The 21,196-nt window shown below is 35.0% G+C and overlaps 1 protein-coding gene across 4 annotated transcripts in view; it reads left to right on the forward strand.

Annotated features, from left to right (window-relative positions):
- Positions 1–21,196, forward strand: part of LOC126372236 (uncharacterized) — a 120,851-nt gene that overhangs the window by 63,637 nt on the left and 36,018 nt on the right. For all 4 annotated transcript variants that reach the window (XR_007567134.1, XM_050017910.1, XM_050017911.1 and 1 more), the window contains exon 2: positions 10,719–10,756. The gene's annotated coding sequence lies outside the window, so the exon portion shown is untranslated. The remainder of the gene's footprint in view (positions 1–10,718; positions 10,757–21,196) is intronic.

The following is a 21,196-nucleotide window of genomic DNA, read 5'->3' on the forward strand; positions in this document are numbered from 1 at the left end:
ATAAAGCAGGCGACATTACGACTTGGTGGCACGCACGCCTGATATATTAGTGTACCTGGGGGGACTAAGTAATTTTATAGGGCTGGGTAGACGGGTCTTACCTAGGAGTTGTGGTTTTACTAGGCACTGTTTGGGAGTTCCACAGGGTTCTATTCTAGGTACCGGGCAATAAAGTTTATATTTTTTTTTTTTTTTTTTTTTATTTATTATCATTATATCCTTAATCTAAATACATGGTTTGAATGATGCCGTTAAACCACAGAGGTTTGTCTCGGCACCCATTCGTCGCATTAAAACAGAAAAATAAAAAATAAAATAAAAATAATAATATAAAAAAATAATAATATATGAAGACAATAGTATCCAGTTTATGAAGAGACGAAAGTTTTATGTTAGGGTTTATACTTATTAATTTGATATAACTATTCTGTTATATTAAATTGACAAAAGTAACTTTGACATAAACAAACATTACTATAATGTGGCTTTGAAAAGAACGCTTTAGTTAAGTATATGTGATTAACCTTTCAAAACAAATAATTATTTATTGTACATGATACAGTTTACCTCTCGCACGTTTCGAAAAATACCTGAACTGGTTTTCCATTGAAACTGATATTGCAGTAGCCAAGCAGATAATTATCTAAATAACGGGCTGATGTCGTTATTATTTGACCGTAATTCCTTTGATGGACATGTATTTTATTACAGGATTACAGTTATGTCCCGACAAAGCCGTGTAAACAAAGTAAATTAATATAAAAGTCAATTTTATATACAGGGTGTTAGTGACATCGTAACGAAAACTTTGAGGGATGATTCAGACCATGATTCTGAGTTGATATCAAGTGGAATTTTCCGTCGCAAAATTCATGATTTTTTTTACTTTTTTTAAATTATTTTCAATTCTATACTTTTGCGATGAAAAATTCCACTTGATATTAACTCAGAATAATCAGCTGAATCATCCCCCTCAGTATTCGTTACGATGTCACTTACACCCCGCACAAGTACATACTGTATCCATACAAGTAGGTATGGGTGTTAGTGACACCGTAACGAATACTGAGGGGGATGATTCAGACCATGATTCTGAGTTGATATCAAGTGGAATTTTCAGTCGGAAAATTCATGAAAATTTTTGTTTTTCTTTTTATTATTTTCTGTTCCATACTTTTGCGACGGAAAATTCCACTTCATATCATCTCAGAATCATGGTCTCAATCATCCATCAAAGTTTTCGTTACGACGTCACTAACACCCTGTATAACTTTGTCGTTAAGTATGATGTAGATTTTGTTAAAATATCTCCTATAGTAGACATAAACATTAACAAAACATAATTTTAAATGTATTGCTTAACAGTTTCAGTTAATGGTGTCGATAATTTACCTGACATTTTGTGTAGATTAACATTCTTTATATGGCTATTAAACACATCATAAAATTATTAATGTGGCCAGTTTTACTTATGGGGTCTCAGTCAGTAGTTTCAACATTTTCCTCAATCAGCGCTTATCGCTATCGACCCACTAGGGTCGATTAATTCTTTCAAATATTTTTCCTCTCAGACGACGCCCTGAGCCGAGGTTCGCGCCCAACTGGGCACCCTCAGGCCTGTTGTCTTAAACGTTGTACCCGGTGAGAGCCTTTAGCGCTCCCCATTTGTCGGGTCAAGTAGTTAATGCCATCTGCGGCAAATCAACAATAAGTCACGTCAAAAAAAAAACTGGCTGATCACCTGATTGTCCAAAAAATAAGATGATCCGTGCTTCGGAAGGCACGTTAAGCCATTGGTCCCGGTAACTACTTAATCATGTAAGGAAGTAGTCGTTACATGAGCCATGTCAGGGGCCTTTAGCGGCTCAATAAAAACCGTGACACCATGTTTGATGAGGGTGGTAATACATGTCACAACCCACACGATAGAAGAAGACTAGTTTTATGTACCTATGTTTCTCCTTATATGAAATAAAATAACTCTTTCTTAATATCTTTAGATGATCACACTTGTTTATAAAAATTCGTTATTGCCAAAACTGTATCTATTGAATATAATGCGGGCTCTACCACGCATGTCTTTGTTTGCCAAGGCTATATAATTTTGTCAGTACAACCTTTAGCCCGTTTCACGCAATTATTAGACATTACACTAATGCTCAAGATTAGTGGTAGGTGTTTGTTTGTATTCGTTAGCTACAGTGGACGTGGATTGCGTTGGTAAACTTTGTGTGGAGATAAATTATTATTAAAGGTGTTATAAATACGTTAATCGAAAGGACAAAGCTTTTTACGAAAGTTTCAAATATTCAATATTTAATTAAACATGTAATTTTACATACTGAAGCAATAAGTAAATTGATATATAGAAAAGCGTCCTTATTACTTCGAACGGAATTGTACGTAAACTGTACGGAATTGTACGAAAAGGAAAAGTATTTCCTAAAATACATATATTCACCCAAATAAAAAACTCATGACACATCGTTAAGCTATTGATGGGGTTGTATAAGTTCATACCTACACGCAAAAAATATTTTATTAAATGTAGGTACTTGTATACAAAAAGTACCATTTTCCAAGTTCACCCAAGTTTATAAGCCTTTATTTCCAGAAGACATACATTTGAAAGCAGACTGGTTTATCTGAAAAACGCACGCACTCAAAGCGCCGGCGGCCATTGAAGTGGCAATTAGTACGATCGACGCGTAATAGACTCGATCTATTGCACTGGATCGCTGTAGGAAACACGATGAAATTTTAGAAGACCTTTCATTGTTAGCCGCCGACCTATTGTGTGTGATAGGGCTGCTGTATCGTCGCTATTTTAGTCTCATATCATATCACATATTTTCGACAGGTTTCATATAAAATATTACTGACATAACATCTTGGATTTATTTGGAATCCACCAAATAACTTATACATAACATAAATAGCCTATACACGTCCCACTGCTAGGCACAGGCCTCCCCTCAATCAACCGGAGAGGGTATGGAGCATACTCCACCACGCTGTTCCTCTGCGAAATAAGTTATATTCAGATAAAAAGTTATAATTTTGTTCAAAAGCATGATAATTAGTAATTAAAAACGCGCAAAAGAAACAAATCTCGTTGGAACTTGAAAGTAAAATTAGAGCTTATCTCGTATAATTAATCATTTGCATGAATCTATAATTACGATTGACCTTTTAATCCGTAAGACGCAAAGCGGATTTAACGTCCATTAGCAAATTCATTATTTATTGTTTCACTTCTCTATAATAATGATTAAAATCTTTATTTCAGACAACTGAAGTCCATAGCGGTAGAAATAATTTGTACTCCTTTCATTGACCTCCTCGGAGCGTCTCCTTTGTTTTAATTTCTCGAACAACCCCAAAATTTAGATTATTTAAAAAAATATTCACTTGCTACTTAAAGACTTAAGTATATCATCTTTCCTTGCTGTATGTATGACGTTTATGTAGATTATTTTCTCGTATTTACCTCTGATCTTGCATGGATTGAAAAGCATCGTGAAGTATTTGTTTTTTATTTATTTTTTACATGTCACATGGTAAGTATTACAAGTTCTTATAATTAAATATGCACAAACATGTGACACTCTGTAAGGGCACCACAAAACTATACCTTATGTGAAAGTGCGCTATCTAGGTATACAAACAATAGGTTATCTTAACAATAACTGAAAACTAAACTTATATATTTTAAACTTATTTCTGGTTGTAAGGAGGTTTCTCGTAGTAAGTGTATTACAAATATATACTTATGTTTACCTTAGCTATTTAGATGAATTATAATTATACTATGGCACTCTTTATTTTTATATATCTATACTTAATTTAAAAATTAGGTATACTACTTATACAAGTTTTTTTTTTTAAAATAAGGACCGGTACCCTATTTTTTACCGACTACAAAAAGAAGGAGGTTATTTGTGCTTCAGTTCCAACAAACTAAAAACAGCAACCCTACTTGAGCTCATACGAGCCCTTTGTCTTCAGCCCTGCTTCTGACATTGCCCTGTTAAGATAAATGAGGTCGGACAATTATATTCAATTCACTTAAATGAGCTCATAACTTTACTATTATTTTAAGTTGTCCGTGATAGTGACGAGGCTATTTATAATAGCGATCCCGGATAAGACCTTTTGTTTGAGCGCTATTGAAAATTTCAAACCCATTGGTAGTAAATTGATTCTAGTGGATAAAGGAAGTTGGAGAGATCTAGTTTTGTTTTGTGTATTGGCAAATCGAAAAAGATTGATATAGCTTAGTTTAGATATATCCACTATTTCAATGTCTCAAGATTTCTACTTATAAATATCACGGTATAAGTAAGAATCCTTTCAATGATGAAAAGTAGTGTGTAATTCAAAAACGTTAGTTGACCAAATCGATACATTTCGTAGGTATCATCAACGCCAACGCCTTCCATGGTCCAGTGGTTTGAGCGTTCGGCTCACGATCCGGAAATCCCAGGTTCAAATCCCGGCGGGACATATCACGAAAATCACTTTGTGATCCCTAGTTTGGTGAGGACATTACAGGCTGATCACTAGATTGTCCGAAAGTAAGATGATCTTCGGAAGGCACGTTAGTCTCGGTTACTACTTACTGATGCAAAATAGTATTCGTTGTCTTTGGCGGCTCAATAGTAACCCTGACACCAAGGTTGATGGACCCACACGATAGAAGAAGAAAAATCAACGCATGTTTTTTTGCTACTACGAAGAATTTTCACCTGTACAAGAAAATAATGATCAAACATATATATACAAACACATTTCTAACAAATTATTTCATGTCTTTCTCGTCTTTCGTGTAGGTTGTAAACGTAAAAAAAAATATAATATATTTTTTTGTGTAATTGTTTGGTTTTTATACATTTGACTGTACGTGTAACTAACAATTAAATATGAAGATAAAAAACAAAATATATCAAATTGTAAGTACTCGAAATATCAAACAAATTGCGTTCAAGAAACGTGTCTTGTCCGATAGATATTACATGATTAAAACACATAATAACGGGTTCTTACCGCGATTAAATGGGGATATGAGACTCCCGATATTACATGCCTCATTACTCATGGAAGTATTTCTCCAGTGCTATCACAACCATACATTCTAACTATCAAACACACTTAATTGTTCAGCCAAACATAAGCTTTTATACAAGCCATACTTAACCCGAGAGAGTTGAGGCAATCAACATATTTCACAACAGCCATTCCGTGTAACATTTCAAATAGAAAAGCTACGTTGAAACTTCACCGAGCTAATCCTATTCGAAGCCAATGGACCGATAACGTCCTCCATCATGCATATTCGTCCACATAATCGTAATCCAAATGAGCGATTAGCGTCTCGTGCGCGGCGTGGGCGCGGCTTAGCATTCGTTTTAAAGGACCGTGGGACACGAACTACTTTTAGGAGTCGATCGTGATTAATTAAATAAAAAAAATGTCTTTTTATAAATATTTTATACGGCGCATATTCTTTTCCAGGATTATTTTATAACCTTTCTTCTCTGGTACGTTGAGTAGCGAGAAAAAATCCTAAAAGCCTTTTTATTAGGCCTAAAATTCTTCCGTCATTTGGTGATTTTCCGCCCAATTTATCTATCGCTTCTTAAGACTTTTACAAGTATGTTTAGCCATTTTGTAGTACTTTATTTTTCTGCCGCCTTTTACATTATTTATTATGATGTTCAAATTCATTACCTACTCACCAACAAAAGACTCTTCCAAACATACTTCAATTTTCTCGTCATGATTGGCCCGCCAATCGATATAAAATCCTGGTTATTTATATTACAGTGCCATTTTGTTAACGAAGATAAATCAATAAAAAACTTTATATTATTTTTATTCTTCTACACAAACACTTAAATATTCAAACTCTACATAGTACTTACGTAAAGCTCTACGAACAAACATAATACCTTTCAACACAACAGTTGTACGGCATCAATGTAATTTAACACACGCTTTCCCAAATTCATGATGTACGGTCCCAATTTTACACAGCATATTAACATCAAAGCGCGGTCCTATAAGCCGTTTACCAACTCTACAAAACGCCGACTAAATTAAAAAGCTTTATCTGGCTCAAGCAGCATAATTATATTGCCGTCAGTCAGGTGACGGGCATTTCACCGCGATTTAGGTTACTAAACAAACTCTTTAAAGATCAATATCGAGTGATAGGAATGGTCGAGTATTCCTTTCTAAAAAACTAACAAGGTATACTTACCTACCTACAAACAAAAATTAATATCATAATTCGTTTATTTTTAATTTAGGATCATCAGAGAACACTTAATTTAGTTCTGTTAGTAAATACTCTCATATCAATTATCACCTCTTCATGACTCCCATCTCCGCCTCAATAAGTGCCAAAAGTAAGTTAATGCCGTTTGCGGCAAATCTACAATAATTATATCACGTCAAAAAAATATAGGTAGATTTATTTTATATACGCTTATTTGCTCATTTGTAAAGGTTTTGGTCTAGCTCAGTTGTCAGAGTATTTAAGCCCACTCAAAACCTTGGACTTGGCTTAGGGCGTTAGTGATTTAGGACTACATCAATAGCCTCTTTCGGCAGTTTAACGCCCCTCGTGCATCAAGGGCTTTAAATAAATACCACTAAATTATTCCACCCCGTCAGCCGCTAACCGGCCACGCGGAACGTTGCTATAATATTTACTTTGGTCAATAGCATTTTATTCTGGTCAAGATAATAATGGCGATAGAATCCTGTCACTCTGTCACCTGTGGTTTACCGTGATATTATGGCTAGCATAAAACTTCTTGATCGATATAATGTAATTTGTTACTTAACGTCAATGATGTGCCCTGAATTACACGGCATAAAACATTCAACATTGCTCAATAGCAACCCTAATATCACGGTGCCGAAGTCAGTCATTAACCTCATAACTCACACTAGAGAAGAATTCTACGTTTATTTTTTAGCATATACCTATTATTTTACGAATACCAACAATCCACACCGTCGTAACTTGTCTATGCTTTGTTTTCTTTTCTTCTCTATCCATCCGCTATTGCGCAAGTTTTCACGATCACATATAGTCCCATAAAAAACTGTGGAAATAATAAACATGAATTGGAACAGTGTTTATTGTGGCTAATGTAAACAGGAGTAACCGAATTCGTTTTGACTGTGGGAAACTGGTAATGTATACCTACGTAACATATTTCGTGGCCAAAAGATAACCAAAAAGATTATAAAAGATACCGCGCTTATTTATTAAGTTTCCTCACTAATAGTAGGTAGCACCTGGCGAGGCGAATGACCAGCAATGGGACATCAGTGAGATTTTATCGTTAAGTTCCTCATGTTTATAATAATAATAATATTAAACTTTATTGCACAAAACATATTTACTTGGATGCAGAAAGCACAAACAAGCAATTTTATAAAATCACTTACAACTAAAACTATTTATGTGCTTTACCTTTAAGACCGATCTTTTTGCTCGTTCTGCATCCATAAGGTTTTCGCTGCACTTCCCCAGATCGAAGCGCAGTTATAAGCGCCTAGTTGAAATTACATAATTACTACAAAACAATAAGTAAAGCTTTCAAAATAAACCATTACTTTCGAACAACGCGTTTTTGAACGAATAGCTGCCAAGCGATCACTGTCCGTCACACCATTGGGCTGAACAAATCGTTCTTGTAATTTTATTGAATCGCTGGCATGTTTTCAAGTTCAGACATCGGCGTCCGCCTAGTAAATTCATTAAGGTGATTTAAAATGCTAATGGTCTGTCTGGAATACCCTAGAACGCAGGGCTGGAACCGATGAATAATGAAACATTCTATACCAATCCAGCTTTCTGTGCTGATTGAAGTGTTATTTATACACGACGGTTTAATCCATTTGAATCGGAAAATCCATTCTGTCGCGGCGACCTGAAATATTGAATGTATTTTTTACGTAAGTATTACACTAACCTATGTCAGCGGTCCAAAATGGGCGTTAGACAAATAGGCTAGACAAAAATTTTGTCGAATGAAATACTTTTTTCTAAACGTCTTTTCAGACTTGAATCACCTGATTGTCCGAAAAAGTAAGATGATTCCGTGCTTCGGAGGGCACGTTAAGCCGTTGGTCCCGGCTATTAGCCGTAAAAACACCTCCACCAACCCGCATTGGAGCAGCGTGGTGGAGTATGCTCCATACGCCCTCCGGTTGATTGAGGGGAGGCCTGTGCCCAGCAGTGGGACGTATATAGGTAGTTTATGTATATTATAGAGATGGGTAGGTCCATAAAGACCTTCTTAGTCGACTTCAGATTATTCTGATAGGTATTTAGGTGATTCTGTATGATAAGCAGCATGGAATATTCAATTTCTTTCCAACCCTAATTGTAGCGGCTTCGTATCGTTTTCATAATCATATTTATTTGATATGTCGATAAATTCAAATTTTCATACTATCAAAATAATAATGTTTCCGCTCTCACAACAATAATTGATGAAATTTACAATTTAATTGGTAATTATTCTGTAATTTCGTAGTTCATTTTCATTAAATAATCAATCAGTCTTATAAATTAATATTGATATAATTTTGTACCTAATGTTTATTTTTATCAATGTTAATGTTAAATGTGTTGTTTGTTGATAATATTGATTTTCTAAAAGAGTTAGACTTTTAGATAAATATTTTTGTTATTGTCGCTAAATTAATACGATTCTATAATAAGAACTAGGCAGTTTAGACCAGTAATCATAACAATAAATACTTACCTCCAAGAGGTGTTCATTCCTTCAAAAATTACATTTGATATAGAATCGAGTACCAGTCACTTTCTAGTGTTGTTCGACCAGATCAAATTGACTCGTCTGGTGTCGGCTCGCGGTGTTTTTATTAAGAAATATGTGACATTTATTGTAAGTCAATAGTCCCGTATGTGGGTGCTACCCTATTATCGGCCAATTGGTCAGTCACCGGTCACCAATGGTCAACTTTTGACACTAGTGATGTTTGATACCGATAAGCGCTATTTGTATCGACGATGATAGTAAAAAAGTTGTCAATGTATCTTAAATCAATTTATTTATTTGTTCGGTACGATACTGTTTCTGCTTTGCGTGAGGTGTGCCTATCAGATAGACAGAACAGGGGGGTTAAATCGAAGGCCACATCGAAGCAATTAATCTAAAAAAGCATATTGTAATTTGACATTTGCGCATATAAAAGTAAGTGCGCAATGCAATCAAATGTCAAATAGCAACATAGCTTTTTAGATGAATTGCTACGATATTGCTATTTTAGTTCCCCAGGTTGCTGATATAATCATCAGATATTATAAAAACGTATATACTTGATCATAAAAAGGCATTACGATGTAGACCTCATCATTATCATTAAATTAAAAGCACTCTAAAATCACTGTAGGTAGACATTTTTATTACGATAATAATATTAACATCATGTACTGTAGGTCTATAGGATGTACCGTTTAGTAGGCCATGACATTATGCATGAACTAAGACATCATCCATTATGGTCACGTATATGGTATAATTGATTTTGCTCGTGCATTATTGATGGGTCAAGTATCGATTGTTTTGCAACACTAAGTGATAGTCAAGCTCTCACGATGACTTATATCATGCCAATGCATGATCATTTCTGACGCATGCCTCACTTGGCAAAGCGACAGAAAGTTCTAGAACAAAATGTCTTGCAAATCTATAAGCAATGCTAATGTATTATTGTAAAATATTACCTGTCTAAAGTTAAATATTTGTACAAAATTAACTTGACAGCTATTAGAACCTACATTTGCCTGATATTTTTCGCACTAAGCCTTCAGACTTGCTGTCGAATTAATCAAGATATATATACATTAAACGAAGTATACGTATATTAAAGAATGTATATCAGTATAAAAATGTTATTTTACATTTGAAGTGGTTGTACTTTAAATAATTAAATTAATAAATAAATATACTGTCCTATCCTTTCAAATATGTTATCTATAATAATAACAATTTAATTATTTTAGTTCTATTAAATTTTATTTTTGTTTTGTTTTTCTTTTTTATTTTATTTGATTAGTCTAATTCTTTACTGTTAGTAACTGTTTTGTTTATGGTGTAAATAAATTTGATCGTGGTGTGTGTTTTTAAGAGTTTCTGAGGAATGAATACTACTCTATCACAATTCAATTTTTATTATTGTGGATATGACTCGTAAAGTATCGATAGTTCGACAACACTATTCATGGCTCTGATGATGACTCAGTCACTTGACATATGCCTTCCTCGTCAAATTGACGGAATATTCTCGTTATTTTTATACTTTTTTTATTGACATTTTATTTGGACTTGTTATCGCCTGCAGCGGAGAACTATTTGACTTCAATTATTACTGTCGTGTTATAGTACTGTTATAAAATTATAGACTATCAAACTGCATAAAAGGGGGCGATAGTGCTGTGTGATATATAAACATAAAATATATTGACTTATTTCTTAAATAAGAGCTTTGATAATAAAACATATTTGCCGTAAAAATTAGACAACAATTTCACATTACTTTATCATTTATTTATAAATTAAACTCTTTAATAGGAATGTCAATGAATGGCGTATATATTTAAATATTTTAACTGATAAAAATTATATTTTATATTCGTGACCTCTATTAATGATTGTTTTTCTTTCCAGGAAAACCGTGGCAGTCACCTCTTCAAAGATGGCATAAGGTAAATGTCGATTAATGTCATTTTTTTTAATTGAGTAGATTTTTGAGTACTAACAGTTGATGACAATAAAATGCTAAGTGCATACAACACTTACCTCTTACTGCTACTTCCCCAGTCTATTATCTATCTAGACTAAACTAGAGAATCTGAAGCAGTCTATCTCTTAGTAATACTGTTTAATTCAGTGAAATGACTCGAGGGAAGTCCTAAATAATGGCTGGGATCACAACTAGTCTGTGTTTATAGTTGGCTGATCGTCTCACTTCTATTTGTTCTGTTTGCCTTCGCAGCCTTAGTTAGTCTCGCTGTCTCGGATCGTATTTATGTCTGAAACGCTAGAAAAAGATTTAAATAATTAGCTAGATGGCTGCTAGATTTTCTCATCTATACAATACATTTATATTAAGTAGATAAACTAAACCGATAAGAGCGCCTGACTGTTTTTCCGTTAAGTTTTTTAAACCACGTTTGACGAAAAAGAAGCTTGAAGCAAAGATTTCACATGAAATTGTACAGTTTGTTAATTATATCTAGGTACAATTCGTCATAGATATATAGGTTATATAACATAAGATCACAACTATATCCCACTTGGGGTAGTCTGAAGTACATCCATGCATGATGAACTACCCACACCTCACCGAGCTTGTAAGTGGTGAGCCGTATTCCCATCAATAAAGGTTGAGCAAACTGTGTTAGTGTAAACTGCACATAACATAAATTAAAAACTCATTTATTGCAAGTCCGGTACCGGGATTCAAACTCGCACTACCCGCTTGAGAAACAAGCCAGTGAACCACAAGACCAAAGTGACTATCCAAAGGTTTCTACCTTGGTAACAATTTTATGATTATATCATTTACGCGATCGAAACCTAGACTACTGAAATAACTCCTAGTCTATATTGGAAATTAGAAATCTTAGCAATAGCTAACTTTTGGTGATTTAATAACAGTTACTGAGCGAATAGTAAAGTACTACTCCATATTACTATTCGCTCAACCATTAGTTACAGGTATATGTCTGTGAAAGCTATTATTGTTATCATTGCTAAGAACCGTACTTATACTAGCTATTAGGCAAGTACAGTGAGCTAGATGTTTCTATTAGTTCATCGTTTCCCAACATTATATTGTTCACCTATACGATTCAATCTGGCAACTGAAACCCGAGCAACAGCCGTTAGATGACGCCTAGCGCTTGTTTATTGCCGGTCGATCCTCTATCCGCGCTATCCTTCGCCAGCTTAGTCACTGATGTACGTCTGTGCCGTATTTACTGTCAGTAAACTGTGCGCCTCGGGCGTATGTCAACCGCTCCACTGCAGATTATGGCCTAATCCCCTTTCTCTGAACTAAGCCGCTTTCATAGCTTTGTGCTGAGAATGTTGCGCCGATGCCCGTCAAGTGCGGCCCAAATCTGTTTTCGTTGGACGGACGTTACGTGTATATTCGTCAGAGCTTATGTTCCCAACTTCGCCCATTTGTTGTTGCATTTATAGGTCATAACAAATTCATAAGCGGATCGGCTTTTGGTGTTGAATACCTAAGGAAATTCTTTAATATAAGATTGTTAAAAATAACATGATTACTTTTGTTAAATACTTATACGAGTATTTATAATAAGCAACTCGAAGTTCTCATCGAACTCTTCACTAAAATGTCTGCTTCACCTCTTATTCCGAATACTCACATACACGGGCAAAAGGGCAAATAAAAGCCTCTTAACCTAACCTAAAACCTTACGAAGCCGCAGACCATAATACACTCTGCTACAAAAATGTCGCAAATGGTAATCGATGGAGAGCTAATGTGGGTTTAATGTGGGCTTGAGTCAGAGACGCGTGTCCCGACATCGCCCGTCGAGATTACGAAATAATCTCCTTCTTTGGCCTAAGTCACTTCGTCCCCGATCCAAGTTGCCAGGATTTCCCGAATCAATTGTGATTTAACATTTAAATTGCACTTAGAGTTTTATTTCGCCATATAACGTCCAATTTTACGCTCATCGGCTTGGTACGTTTGTTGTATTGTATTGGATTTTTATACCTGATACAGTGTAGAAAGCTCGGTGAAACTTGGGTACTTAGTTCATCTTGCGATGGATATACCTCTGACAACTCCAATTGGGAGTTATAGCCAGTTAGTTTATTTTACTATTTTCTAGTGTACCTTTTGCTTGTAGTAGCTACCCTTCCAATTTAATATTTCCATCAAATATTTTCTACGAGATCACCTCTCATCCAGTATTATTAACTTATTTTCAATAATATAGAGGTAATTTGATCACGAAGTCTAGACCAGTTGCTTTAGATGTCTAGCTTTTTATTGGACATGCAGAATAAAATCCATCGTTTGAAGTCATAAATAGTGCACCAGATGTCCCCAGCACTTCGAGTCTGATATTCAACGAAATCACTTCAATATTTTTTGCTTATTCTTTAAGCAGAAGCAAATAAATTCGGATCCATTTTATTCCAATAAGCCCTTAGCAGAGGACAGAAAAGTGGAATTAGGTTTCACTTGAATTTTTTTCTTTGATAACGTAACGAGGGATTTAAAACTCTTGTATTTTATATCTTGGATTATCGGGGTCGTACGTAATTACTTAGAATACTAGCAAATAGTAAAATTCCTTTTTAATTTTAAATCGTTGAGGGAATAAAATCTTTAAAATATATGCTTTCAATTTTATTACTCGTCAAAACATTTTATGACGTTCTTGTAGAACAATTTACACCTTTTCACAATTTATTCGTACATCTTTACTGGTCCCTTATAAGCCTTAAAGGCAAAATATCTAGTATCTCGGAGGATTAGATTACTGCGAAGTCCATTGTACAATGGACTAGTAACAAGCATTAGGCAAGAGATAACTAATGTATTAACTTGACATAGAATTCCCAAACAGGATCTAGCATACTGTCAGTTACGAGTCTCCAGACCATCGTGGGGTAATTAGTCGGCTATGAAAACGTCTACATAATATACGTAAGTAGAGATGAATAAGGTTGTTTTAAACTGGCTCGAATCTTGGGTACAATTATAAATGTATTATACCTGTTGTGAAATAATGATTCTCATAATTTCATATAAAGGTGAAGACGGCCCTCAGCGCTTCCCATTTGTCCGGCCAAGTAGTTAGTGCCATCCGCGGCAAATGTACAATAAGTCACTTAAAAAAAGGTTATAATACTTATTAAGGTATTTATTTGTACATAATAAAACAGACACAAGCAACATACAAAGAAAACAGACAGTACATGGAAACTTGTCAAAATAAAGATATTTCTTCCAGCTGACCTACGTATTGAGAGAGATATTCAACTATTACATATTTTGTCCTTCTAGCCAATTAGTGAATACTTACTATCTAAATGACATATTATTATAACGCGTTAAAAAAAATGTCTAAAGCGTAATACAAGTACTATTTACGTATATGTCACATGTATTAAATGCCTAATTAATAACACTCACAGGTAATAGCTAATTAAAAAAAATATACTGCTTCATCATCAGGCCTCATACATGTTTTCCAGATGATTAAAATTAATGTAGTGACTAAGTACGTCAATTACTTTTACATTCCGTCCGATGCACCCTATAAATTTCGGATCCCAATTACCATTGTTTCGGATATACCGTCATTTCCGAACCGGATACGAACCCCGGCCAGCCCTACGACCGCCCTGAAGCCCGGCAACTTCGTCCTAAATCTGTTTTGACAAACCAACCGTAAAGTCAAGTTTATAAGTATTATTAATTTTCCATTACTTTATTTTTTTTATTTCGTGAAACTCGTCCAGAGTAAAAGTTAATAGCTAAAATTTTAATACCGCCGATGAAATTTAATAAGAATTCGTGTAATCGTTTTTTTTTATGATTGCCTGATTGAAATAGATATTATTTTCATCTACATAAATGACTTTAGAGATATTAGGAGACAGGGTGACCACCCTTATGTAGCAGTAAGTATTGAAGTACCTACCTATTCCCCAATTATGATATAAGTTTCATATTTTTATATAAGTAGTATTATAAAATAATACCAAAGACAACGTTTGTTACGTTCCAAAAATAATTCATGTAGGTAATCCTTGTGTTAGTAACAAGCGAATAGAAGGGCCATATACGTTACCTAATCCTTTTTGTCTATCGTATTTAAAAACGGTTTCGGTTACATCGTCCTCAGCACACGTGTCGTCTATACCGAGGCCAGTTACTGTGTTGTTTGTTATAAAACAAAATAAAAATAACACCACATGTCGCGGTGAGTCTTCGAAATTTGTTTGTTTTTGCCCTTGTGATAACAGTCCCAGACCCCGCTGTTATATTGCCGTCTCAAAGAACTAGCTGCAACAACAAATATATTTTTACGAAGACTAGACTGAACGTGTTTCGACTCAGTTGAGTGAAACGATCACTTCTAAACTAGCTATTTTAGTAGCGGATTTTATTTTTATGAGTTTTGGAATTAGTAGTTGAATTTTTTTGGTTCTTTTATTATTCGGAAAAAATAAACAAGAAAGTTTTCGTTTTCTACATAATGATTTTGAACTTTATCATATTTCAGAAACATGAATCTAATTACAATAATAAGTAAGCCTTTATAATGCCAATTCTACTCTTTTCCCTTCCAAACAGTATTTCAAATTTCAAATACCTAGGTCTAAACATAAAGCTTTATAAAGCGCCTAATTATTCCATACCAGTCTACTACCTATATTTACAAAGCGCTATTCATCTGCCCCAATTTCTAATGAAACAAAGGAACTCGCCGGATAAATACGTATTCATTTGTGCCAATTTCTCTTGAAACAAATGCCTCGAATGACAAATACGTATTCATACTTATAGCTCGTCTCGATTGGTTTATTCGAAAATGGAACTGTGACTTCCGATACTTGGAGAGTTTAATGAGGCGGACGGCCGGTCGGTCGAATTACAATACCGATTTGTTAACGATTTTATCTATCTTTCTTTTTTGTTCTTTTAAGTTGTAAGAGATCTTTCGCAGCCTTTTAATTGCTTCAGTAAATGAAACACCGTGCTGTCTATACCCCGGATAAAGATACACAAGTTAACCATTGTTAACTTGTACCTTGTTAACTTGTACCCCTAGTCCATTGACTAGGGGTAATGTTGTTATTGTGTAAGTAATATGTAACAATAGGTAAAGTGGGTTTTTTTAATGCAATATTTGCTAAGTTACATTGGGTTATAAATCCTATAGATAGTCTATGTTTTGATGAGACATTTCGACCTCTTCATGCATAAGAATATATTTTTTTTCCTCTCAAAACTTTCCTGTTAAGCTCTAATGACGTATTTTCAGCTTAATGGATTACCAGGAATAAGTGCTCAACTGAAACCTCTCTTAAGTTGCATATTAAATTTTCTCTGAAAAACTATTAAGGCTTAGTATTCGCTGTATAATTTTAAACTACAGGATGGTTCCCCTAATCACAGCTGTACACTTTTCCGTCGAAACGTCGGCTGTTCGCTTTACACGTAAATAAATAACAGGTTCTAGTAATTATCCCTTCCACGGGGTGAGTTCGTGGAATCGACCCACTGGTGTTCCGACGAAGCTTTAAACCACTGAATTGTAACTACAGATGTCTTCCAACTGTGAATTTATAGGTAGTTTGTTTTGTTACCGACCTTAGAATTGTCCTGTATATGTTACTGTAAAAGCCCGAAGTATATATAGTTGAAGATCTACCGGTTTCTCAAACTCCAATATTTACCAAGTGACGACGCTCGATTTTTTTTTTATCAATAATAGTTCATTTCGGACGTTTACCACCGACGTTAGGTAAATGTAAAAAAGAGACGAATTTAACGACTTAACTGCTGGGCCACGGAGATCATCGTATACCGTATCCGTCTTTACATCTCTTTTTTTACATTTATCATGACACAGTGGTCTTATCATCTCCCTAGCATTATCCCGTTTTTCACAGGGTCCGCTTACCTAACCTGGAGATTTGACAGGTCCGGTTTTTTACAGAAGCGACTACCTGTCTGACCTTTGAAAACAAATTTGACAATCATTGGTTTAGGCCTGTGCTGGTTTCGTTTTAAAATTAACTAGACAGCAGAAGATCGGTCATTGTGGCAAGCCTTGGGAGACTTATTTCCAGCAGTGGACGATTTCCGGCTGATGCTGAGATGCCTACCGGTAAAAATCGGAAATGAACGATTATTGATAAACAATCCGGAATTTTCTAATCAACATTTGGTAAATCTTAAGATTTACCAGTAAATCCTAAGATATGCCATTCTTTGGGCTTTTACACACATGATATTATATCACGTAGAGTTGGTTCCAGATTCCATAACAATAACTTCATATAATTCTAAGACGGAATGCATAGTAACATCTCGGGCGTATCGTAAAAGAAGAGGGATATCGCTAACCTGGATAACTGATTGTATCACTAGTCACACAGTGCATGATTTTTGCCTGTTATTTTCTTAGGATTTCTGACTCTAACCTACTTGAGCTTTGTTCTACTCCATTTTGCGAAAATACTTACATATAACATAACAAACACTTTATTACACACACAGGAAATACAAAACAAACGACAACATACATTCTTATTATATTATAACTAGCGACCCGCCCGGCTTCGCTCGGGAGCAATGTTGAGGAAAAAATGAAATTTTATTTACGACATCACATTAAAAACCTCAACAATTATTTCTCACTATTTAACGGATGGATCTCTATCTATTAAAAAAACCGCATCAAAATCTGTTGCGTAGTTTTAAAGATTTAAGAGTACATAGGGATATAGGGACAGAAAAGCGACTTTGTTTTATACTATGTAGTGATTATTTATAACAAAACATTTTCTTATAACAAATTATTTCAACTTTATGTCGCGTCGCGAAAAAAGCGAATTGTATTTTTTTTATCTTATGAAGGTCAGTGCGTAGGTGCCAGTCTTATTTTATTAATATTGTCGCGTCAAGAAAATACCCTGTTGAATTTCAGCGTAAAAAATGTACTTCAGTCTGTTTTTATCTCACTTGACCTCGACAGGTCCGTCAAGCAATTATGGTATTTCAAAATATACCTAAGTACCTAAATCTCCTTACTTTTCGTTTATTCACGCTTAAAAAACCAGCTTGCATTGTAGGAATATTATTTCAGTATTCCTACTATAATAATATTACAGAAGAATAAGAATAAAATAAATTTATTGCCAGTAACAATTTACATACAGCTAGTATTCTGTTTATCTCACTAGTATACAATTTATAGTCAGTTTAATAGTGGTAAATAAAGTACAATCCATACGAAAACATCTACTTTTTTATATACGATGCCACGTGACTTGTTATTATGATTTTAAATTAATAAAAAAGCAATATAATTCGAGCAACCATGAAACGAAATTCAAATAACAATTTCATTACGCTTCAATCTCATCAAAATCTGTTTTCCCTTTTCATCTCCTTCGTTCCGATCTGTTTTCAGTATCAGCATCCTCAAATAATTACTGTAACCGTATAAAGCTGGGAAGTGGACTAATGGCGAAGCTTCCTGTGCCAGGGCTCGCGGCAGGGAACTTCAATTTCCGCCCAAGGCTGATTTTCCCTTATGACAGCGCGCGGTTTCTGTTCTTTTGGTGAACATTATTGATTTATAATTTCAGGACGGCACGCAAATGGCATCGTTTAGTTAGGTTAGCGCATCAAAGGTATATGTCGTCACAGGAAGTTGTCGTCTAACCTAATTAAATTACCTGTCTAACCTAGACATGAATTAAGTACCAACAAGGGACTTTCCAGTCGACGTTCGCCAAAAACACGATAGATGGCGTTGTTGAGGTTTTTCTTCGTTTAAACTTCTAATTTCATGGATGACAGATATGACCCTTTTTATTACACCAAGGTACAATTACAACTTCCACCCATTATTATTCTGATCAAAATAAGGAGAAGCAATATAGGTAGCAACATCATTGTATCAATATAGGTAAATAAAGAAGCAATATAGGTTGCAACATATCAAGCAACAATTAGTTTTATATATGCTTCTGCCATTACATTACATTTTTAAATAATTATGTACCTCAGCAATGAGAAAATAGGTAGTTATCACGTTAAAAGTGAACAACGCCATCTATCGTTTGTTCGGGGAACGTCGATTGGAAAATCCCTCATTAGGTAATAGTTACAACGTAAGTTTAGGTTGGGGCCTTTGCTTCCGCTCAACAAAGTTTGTTATAAAAATATAAGTTTAAAAACTAACACCCGGCTACGGAAAAATCACGTTGTAAAAATTTGAAACTAGAAAATAGGTATGTTTCTCTAAAATTCTTCCAAATAGTGATGTTTAGAAGATAGCCGTGGTATTATGCGTGGTAAGAAAACTTGACCTGTCAGAGTTACACACATAAACTTACGCCTGTTTCCCACCGGGGTAAGCAGAGATTTTCCATTCGCTTCGATCCTGACACAATATACTGTTTCTTACGAATTTAACTATCGATTCTACACGTGTTCAGGGACGCAGAGACAAATTATATTATTGCCTATGTATATTAACATGCTGTTAATTATCTCTCGGCTATGACGTGGAAATTATTGGGGGAACCACAACATTGTCTAAAGTTATAGACATTTAGTAATAGTTTCATCATCATCAATTTAAGAGTCACACTCTTGTCGGTGTAGAATTAATGCTACTTTTTCGGGGAAAAATAGGGCAGTGGTTTCCCTCTTGCCTCCCGCCCCGCAGTACTCTGTCTGACGCAAGTGGGATGGCACCCAGAGTAGTCTATTACAAAGCCATGCTAGGACTCCTGTCCTCCGTCTCTGAATAGTACTGACAGTTACTGCAACACAACTACTGTTACGGTTACTCGTAATAGTTTACATGTTCTTTATTATATTCTTAATGTCTCGTGTGGGTTGTGAGATCAATAGCCCACCTGATCAACCCTATAGTCATACTATAGAGTCGCCAAACGCCCCTGACGTGGTAAAGTAGTGATATAATAGTAACCGGAACCGACTGGTTAACAAGCCCTCTGAAGCACGGAACATCTTGCTTTCCGGCATTCAGGTGATCAGTCGGAACCAAACTAGGGATCACAAAATGAATTTTGTGATTATGTTCCTACCGGGAATCAAAATCGGGATCTCTAAATCGTGGGTAATCGTGGGTCGTGGGCTCTGACCATTAGACCACGGAGGCCGTTCTCCTATTTATTGATTACTCCATCACGTCAGACAGAAAGTAATCAAGAACAAATTTTAATATGATTTTGACACATTGAACTTAAGAAAGAGATAAAGAAGGCGCTACATTCCTATTAGGTAATAGATACCATAAATGCGAAAGTACCTTTGATAGATAGATAGATAGATAAAACTACTACACTACTACTACTTTGAAAGATACTTTATTGAGCACAATGGACACAAAATATATATTATACAGAAAAGCACAACAGGCGGCTCATGCAGCAATTTCTTCCAGGCAACCTTTGGGTACAGGAAAATTTTGTACAAGTATAATAATAGTGGGTTAGTGCATTCTAACAAAATAAATAATTAAAAGAACTACCTACATAAAATGAGTACATTTAAGTATGTACATATTTATATTATACTATACATAAATATATAAAATTTTCTACCTGTTAAATTTGTCTGTCTGTTACGCTTTCACGCTAAAACTACTAAACCGATTAAGATGAAACTTAGTACAGAGATAAATTTGACCTTGGGAAATAGCAAAGGAGGGATAAATATCCACGTTGACGGCATCGTAGGCGAAAATACTAGTAAACTTATAAACTTAGCTCCCTTTGTCGATGTCTACGACATGAATGGTGGAGAGGGTGTGCCGTTCTTAGTTCTAACTTTTCTTATTTGAAAAAGCGTCAAAGTAAAGTAAATGGGTAACTTACGTATACCTAAGACCTGTGCTCATTAAAAAGAACATAACCCTATTTTTAGCTTCACCGCAGTCGCGTAAAAACTACCATTGTTTTGACGTAATTCAACAACGTACAGAAGGGTAGTAAATCGAACATGTACCTCGAAATTAGCTTTATCTTGGACTTGAGCAAATATAAGTCAGTAATTGAGAAAGTTCGTTTTCTTTCTACCAAGTCTTTATCCAATTCTATTTGTTTTACGTTTCATTGTCTTCAGGGATTTCCGTTCTAAGGCGTTAAGGACTATATCTAAGATTTATGCTTATACATAACTTAACATCCTCTGTGGACCAGTAGAGCGTTGGGCTCACGATCTGGAAGTCCAGGTTACAAAACCCGATGGGAATTTGTTGGAAAATACTTTATAATAAGTACTGTCCTTTGTTTGGATAGGACATTGATTCCATGCCTCGGCAGACACGTTAAGCTTTCGGTATTCACTCCTGTAAACCATATCAGACATTGTAGATTCA

This window comes from Pectinophora gossypiella, chromosome 13 (genome assembly GCF_024362695.1).
Source record: "Pectinophora gossypiella chromosome 13, ilPecGoss1.1, whole genome shotgun sequence".
Classification (NCBI taxonomy): Eukaryota; Metazoa; Arthropoda; class Insecta; order Lepidoptera; family Gelechiidae; genus Pectinophora; species Pectinophora gossypiella.